Source organism: Patiria miniata, unplaced genomic scaffold (assembly GCF_015706575.1).
Source record: "Patiria miniata isolate m_02_andy unplaced genomic scaffold, ASM1570657v1 HiC_scaffold_3, whole genome shotgun sequence".
Classification (NCBI taxonomy): domain Eukaryota; kingdom Metazoa; phylum Echinodermata; class Asteroidea; order Valvatida; family Asterinidae; genus Patiria; species Patiria miniata.
The window spans coordinates 7,604,611-7,611,517 of record NW_024037069.1 but is presented as its reverse complement, the minus strand read 5'-3'; positions in this window follow the sequence as shown (position 1 = coordinate 7,611,517).

Sequence of the window (6,907 nt, the reverse complement as noted above, 5' to 3'; positions counted from 1 at the left end):
ATTGAAAATATGGCACGACCCCCCTCCCACCTATTGATTTTCGGAGGCATAAGTGTCCGGAGAAAATAACCGGTCTACATTTCAGCAAGCCTACCTGAAAAAAAAAAAATATCTGGATCCACCCTGGTAGCACCCCCCCCCCCAGAAATATTGGCTCAAGAACCGCGCCTGCCCAGCCATTTGTCTTCTACACATTTTCCTCTTAAAATTTCCTCCTAGCCATGATGGTTTGTCTTCTCCACATTTTCCTCTAAAAAAGAAATCCTCCTATATGATGGTTTGTCTTTTTCACATTTCTCTTTATTTCCCTCAAAAATATCATCGTTTAGCCACGATGGTTGTCTTCTCCAAATTTCCCTCTTAAAATTTCCTTCGAGCCATACTAGTTTGTCTTCTCCAAATTTCCCCCTAAAAATATCCTCCTAGCGATGATGGTTTGTCTGCTCCACATTTCTCTCGTACAGGGTGCTTTCGAGCGTGTTACTCTTGCTACTCTCGAGTGCAGGAAAATGTTGCGTGTGCATTGCTCTCGTTGTAAGAGCACACTCTCGGTCTGAGCGGGAGAACACTCTCGCTTATACCCTCGGGTCGTACTAATGCCGTTCGTGTGCTCAAGAGTATACTCGTGTTAGCACGAGTAACAGCACCCATTGTGCGGAGGCCAATTAATCTTGGTGTGCCTCTTTACATTGTGATATTTTTTCCCCTAGTATTACTAATAGTGAAATAGAAATGATTTTAGTTGCTCGAATTATTTACACGTGAAACCGTGAATGAATTTTGACATGGTATTTTGGCATTTCTGGAGTAAATATTGTCTGATGTTAGCTACAATTAATGAGGAATGTCAATATCTGTAAGTTATACTGAAAATCATTATTAATGAATCCCCTGTCAATCAAAATTTGACATTTTGGGTCAAAATGTCAAAAGTTGGCACCCTAATTTATGGAATATACCTAGTACACACGCACTTTGGCTAGCTTCGACCATATAGAATAAAAAGACTAGATTGGCAGTGCGTACAGTACAGACGCGCGTTCTGCCATGGACGGCGCCATTTTTCAGCTCTTGGGGCCGGGGCGGGGCAAAAGTTGCGTTGCGCGCACCCTTATTACCGTAAGTTTGTATGCAAAGTATATTTTTATGCCCGTAAAAGTAAAATGTTTTCCTTGTATTTATATATTATTTGGTTCAAAATGCTGGTGCGCGTTGCTTAAAAAACACCTTGCATCAAGCTATTTACCTTAGAATTTGACAATGTATGCCCTCTAGCCCTCATCAAATCACATATCGATGATCGTGACTTTTTGTTTTTCTTATTTGTTGTGTTGTCCTTAAAATTCACGGCAGTACGGTACATTAAAGTTCATTATGCCCACACTTTGTTGAAGAAATCTGTAGTTGTAAGGGACAATACCCCCAAAATGTTTTCTCTCCATTGTCCCTACATACACTGTTGTCAGATACTGTTGGATCTCGGTAGGGGGGGGGGGGACGTACGTCCCCCACCCCCATATCCCAACCCAATATTAGGCCAAATGAACTCGTGTTATTGTGCTCTCCTCCAGTGGCGTGTTCAACATCTCAAAATCTTCAAAAAAGCGCCACAATCTCACAATGTTGAGGAGCATATGAAGAGTATGCAGATCTAAACAAACGAAGGAGTTAATATATTGTTTAAATCGATCGTACGAATACCAGTCTCCTTCCCCTATGCGTCGACTTGTTTGTTTTTTTCCCGTTGCAACATATCATTTTCGTTCCGTTAAAATTTGTTTCACCATCATCATTTTGCTTGTATCAGCTTCCCAATTTCGCTTTTAAAGTCTCCATCTCGTTGTTGTTTGTCACACTGCATCCACCCCTCCCTCCCTCCCCGACCGCACCACGCCACTGCTCTTATTTTTCTATTTAAAGGGTGTTTTTGGTGCCTTATCCGTTTTTATGCTAACGCAAAGTTCCATCTGCCTGAGGAAAACTTTGATGTCATTCCGGGCAGATTAATGTTACATGTCTATTACATGTTACATGTTACAGAATTTTGAATTTTGTGCTGTCATAAATTTCGTTTCTTTGGTGATTCTTTGTTGTAAGCCTTAAGCCAATGAGCAACACTTTTCACAAAATGTTTTCAATTAGCAAATTTTGGCTGAATAATTTGAAAGAAACCCCCCCGAGCTGAACAGTGTCTTCCTGAAATGACATTACAGCAACAGCGCGCTCAGTATAGTCCGGAAAATCATGGATACTTTTACAAGTTTAAAGATTAAAGTGCACTTTGAAATAAGATTAGCCAAAAAAAAAAAGGAATGTGTAGTTTTATACATTTCAGAGTAGTAGAAAGTTGCACAAAATGTATTGCTGAGAAAAGTTCATTGCACGGACCCTTCAACTAAGAAAGAGAGGCGTGCATTTACGGATTGAAGACATCAGATATGATTTACGCCCAGATAATTCAGAATTTTACATTTTACATGCAGGAGGTCTAAAAACATGCTTGACGAAATGTGAAATATGTTTGCCCATTAATGAGAAGGAATGCCCGATCAACCCCTTAGTACTGGTTCAGACGAAATGGAATGAACATTAACAATGCGATAGTTTTAATTTGAAAAGACGAGTGTGGCTAAAAGACGATAGAATGTTCGGATAGTGAAAATAGATATCTTTTTTAATCAGAAAAGCATGACATGTATTTTGAAATTTTAGCAACGTGCACCGGCATTTTGAAACGTTATCGTTTGTTGTATGGCTATGGTGGAGAAAAAAAGATTAATAGCACTCGAAAATAGCACGAGGAATGTATCTTTAGAAATTGTTTTCATATTCAATTTTAATACGAATATGTGTGACCCTTGATATTATTAGAGTCAGTAATAAAGGGGAAGAGGACTCGGCTTCTCAGTTCTGATGTGGTGATTTATTCTCACACTCACTGAAAGATGAAAATACGGGAAAGGGAAGCTCTGTTTAGGACAAGGTGTCCCTCGGCTCCGGTTAGCATTGGAATGGCGCTAACGCGGGCCGCGCCCCGTATACTGAATCTCTATTGTGGTAACGGCGAAAGTGATTGGTCAATGAAAATGAATGTTCAAAACGATGCTTTGAATCAGAATAAAGGTTTGCGGGGTGAATGTAAAAAAAAATAAGGGGGGATACTTTTTACGCCTGTGACATATGCATGAAAACTCTGAAACTGCGCGAAGAGCGTCCATAAAGAAACGGAGAATTTTGTGCACACTCTATGGCGCGTCTGCACGCGCTGCCGATCTAGTCTCCGTTCACAAGTACCCCGTCACTGGCAAAGAAAGTACAGGTGGGGGGGGGGGGGGGGGCGGGGTGACCGACCGACGCCATCTTGCCTGACTGCAATTCATTTGCCGCGAAGCACGGCCACTGCGTGTACATAGTACAAATCCCCTCGTGTACGTGCGTCACACACAAGGAACGGTGCGCGTCAACCAGCGAAATCTGCCGCCCATGGGACGTCGTTGCTTGGTAAAAGGGCGCCCTATTTGTCGGCGCACGGAGCCCATAGGAATACCAAAATGCGTGCGCGTTGTTTTTAAGAACACTTGCAGCATGCGCGTGAGCGTGATACCACGTGAAAGCAGATGCACAAGCACAGAACACGTGTTCACCGCACTCTTCTCCACCGCCCCCCCACCTCCAGACCTCCTAAAATTGTTTGCCCATTTTTCATCCGCTAAAAAAAACGCGCGCTCCTATGTAATGCGTTCCCAAACCTTCCCACTTGATTGAATACATGACCCCCAGGTTAATCGGATCTTTGTCTACTCCTTCCATCCTCTGAATATAATATGGTATATTCGTTTTTTTTTTATTTTAGCTAGCACGGCTTAAAAAAAACCCCAGGAAACAAACAGGATGTGTTTATCGGAATATGGTAACAAAAATCGACAAGGCACGGATGTCACTAGTGGACCAAGAGAACTGATCCCGGATCCGAAAACTTTGACTTTCACTCTCGACAAAGTACGTGCCTCTTTTTTTACTCTGGCCTTGTGATTTGGCTGATATCCAGACACGTACCGACGGATTTCAGGAACTTTCCCTTTAGAATTGCAATAAATTATTCTAACAACACCAAAACAAAACAAAATCCTTTAGTTTGTGGACTTGTATACAAAATTCAGTAAATGAAACAAAATAGTGTTGATGCTTTCAAATTGTCATGCGTATTTTGACAAAAAGGTAAAATCATTTTTGGGAGACGGTAACTCCGCCAGCTTTGATGTTTTTCCCCTTTTAATAGGCCAAAAAGGTCTCCGGTTCCTGGTCTGCGCGCGCATCGCCGTAGCTATGTATGATGTCTCAAAACCGCCAAACTCACTGGTTTGACTGGAATCCTGCTGCTGCACAATTTTAACGTGTTTTAAGATGGTGGTACGATCTAGTATAAGCGTTATGTGGCCTCTCTGGGCTCCCATATATTTTGCACTAAATTTAGTCGGGTTCAATTTGCAGACTGTGTTGTAATTTTGTAATTGTGTGTCTAGAAGCTAGACTGAGGGAGCGATGGTCGTGTATCTGGAACCTATAAACGCTTTTTAATTAGCGCAATATGTAAGGGAGCAGACTAATGATCGGCCTGGCAGCACATTGTATGATATCGATGTCGCTGTATATGCATCTGACGTTACCGTTTTCTCTGACTTTTGTCTTGACTATCCAAATTTCCCGAAGACTGTTCGTGTTGGTCGAGATCGTAAATGGGTGCAGAATTCTCAAGCCTTTTGGCCTTACTGAGGTCACCTCAAGCTCCACCCTGAAGGATATTTTTGGAAGGGGATCAAAGCGTCATCTGCAACATCAGCCGACATTTGAAGAAAACAAAAGTAGGGGGGGGGGGGGAACGAGTACGAGTACATACTTGTATTTCCGAATACGGCCGTACAACAAGTGGTTCATTGTGCGTAATTGGCCCAGGCCCAGTCAGACCGATAAACAGACCCAGTCACGGCTAGCTGTTAAATGTGTTTGTCCGGACGTGCACAGAGGAAAATCAGGAAACTTCGATTTCTTTACAAGCCAATGAACCATTTCAAACTGAAATTTATCGATGAAATAGGGCCGTGGTAAGGCAAGCTATACCATTCCCCCCCGAGTACTGCTATTTGAGTACGAGTACTTTGATGATCGAGTACAATTTCGACATGTCGAGTACGCGTACTTTGCTGCCCGAGTATGAGTACCGTCATTTCGAGTACAAGTACTTTGACGTACGAGTACGAGTACGAATATTAAAAAAAAGACTCGAGTAGTAATCGAGTACGAGTACCGAGTACGAGTACTACAACACTGACTACAACACTGATGAATACATATGACGCGAAGAGTCGTTGCATCATCTGTTCGTGTCGATTTTTCATGACTTTTTTCTGACAAGTGAGGGCGCTGTTGTTATCTACTGGAGGAAATACACAATACGTCCTAATTTTTTTTAACCAAAACACGCAGAAACACTTCTTAACCTGAATTCAATACAAATGTAGTTCCCTAGCTATCCCTTGCAATAAGTCTAGGGAGAGTTCCTACTGCGCTGGTGGTGTGCAAATGTGAAAGTGGTGCGCGTGTAAAAACAAAAACAGAATATGCTGATTTGGCTATACAAGTGTACTAAAGATTATCATAATTATCTCTATAGCGCAATTTTACTGATTTCGATGAAGTTGGGGTCGAATGTAGGGCATTTCAGTAGCCTTGGTCTATACGATTTTCCCTCACGCGGGTCACTTGCTAATAAGCTTGATTATGCTAGTAGTCCTAAGCCTGATCGCCGCGCTCAGCTTATGAAAGGGTTGTGAATTTTGAGTGCGTTCGATTACTTCCCCCGCGTTTACTCGTGCAAGCGCGACAGCGTTCGATTTACCTCTCACGAGACTTCTCGCGCTTACTCGAGCTTGGCCCAAGTGACCGACTCGCCGAGCCGGTTATTTGGGTAAGTATCCCATAAGGCCATGCAATAACAATGGCTGCCAACGTGACGTCCGGCGGGCGATATTTTTTTTATTACACAACCATCTGGGGTACCTTGTGCGCTTTCCTATGGGGCATGGTTACACGTCGTAACTCGAGTTGCGACGCGTCGCAGTGCTTCGTGAAATCGGGTGCAGGACGGCTTCAAAGCGTCTCGGCGCGCAGAACGAGGAGTTAGCGCTCTAGTAATTTAATGTAGTTCTATGGTCAATATGCAAAGTCTACTGTGTGACTGGTGTATTGATATCCGCTATCCAATCTTTATATAGAGATCAGTGCCCCCCCCCCCCCCCCAGTTTTTGATTTTACGGAGGCCAAGTGTCCGGAGAAAAAAACTGTGTACATTTTCATATTTTTGGCTGACGAACCCCCCCCCCCCTGTGAAAATTCCTGGATCTGCCCCTGAAGTGGCGCCACCAACGTCAAAATAGTCCGCCCCGAAGAAAAGCAGGATGCTTTTCCAGCCTGCGCGCGCGCTCGCTGCTATAGTTAGGGCCTATGCGCACCTTACACCGTGTCGCACCGTCTGCTAAGTGCAAGCTCAAAAAAAAAAAAAGTTAATATAAATCGATGAAAATAATATTTGAAACGAAAACTTGAAGGCATGATTGTCAATTTAAACATTGCAACCAGTGAATGGGTGTGAACCCTGACGTATGTACCAGGAAATTAAAGTCTGTTCCCGTCGTGTCAAAGTACCTCCCAAGGAAGTAGTTCAACCAAACCTTTGTTCAGTGGCGTAGCCAGGAATTTTTTTAGTGGGGGGGGGGGGGGGGGGGGGGCGCTGGGGAGGCTGGAACATTTCATGGGGGGGGGGGGTGTCATGTAGATCAATGATATTTTGTTTAGAAACTCAAAATCTCAGTGGGGGGGGGGCGACTAGGGGTCGACAAGGTCCCCCCCC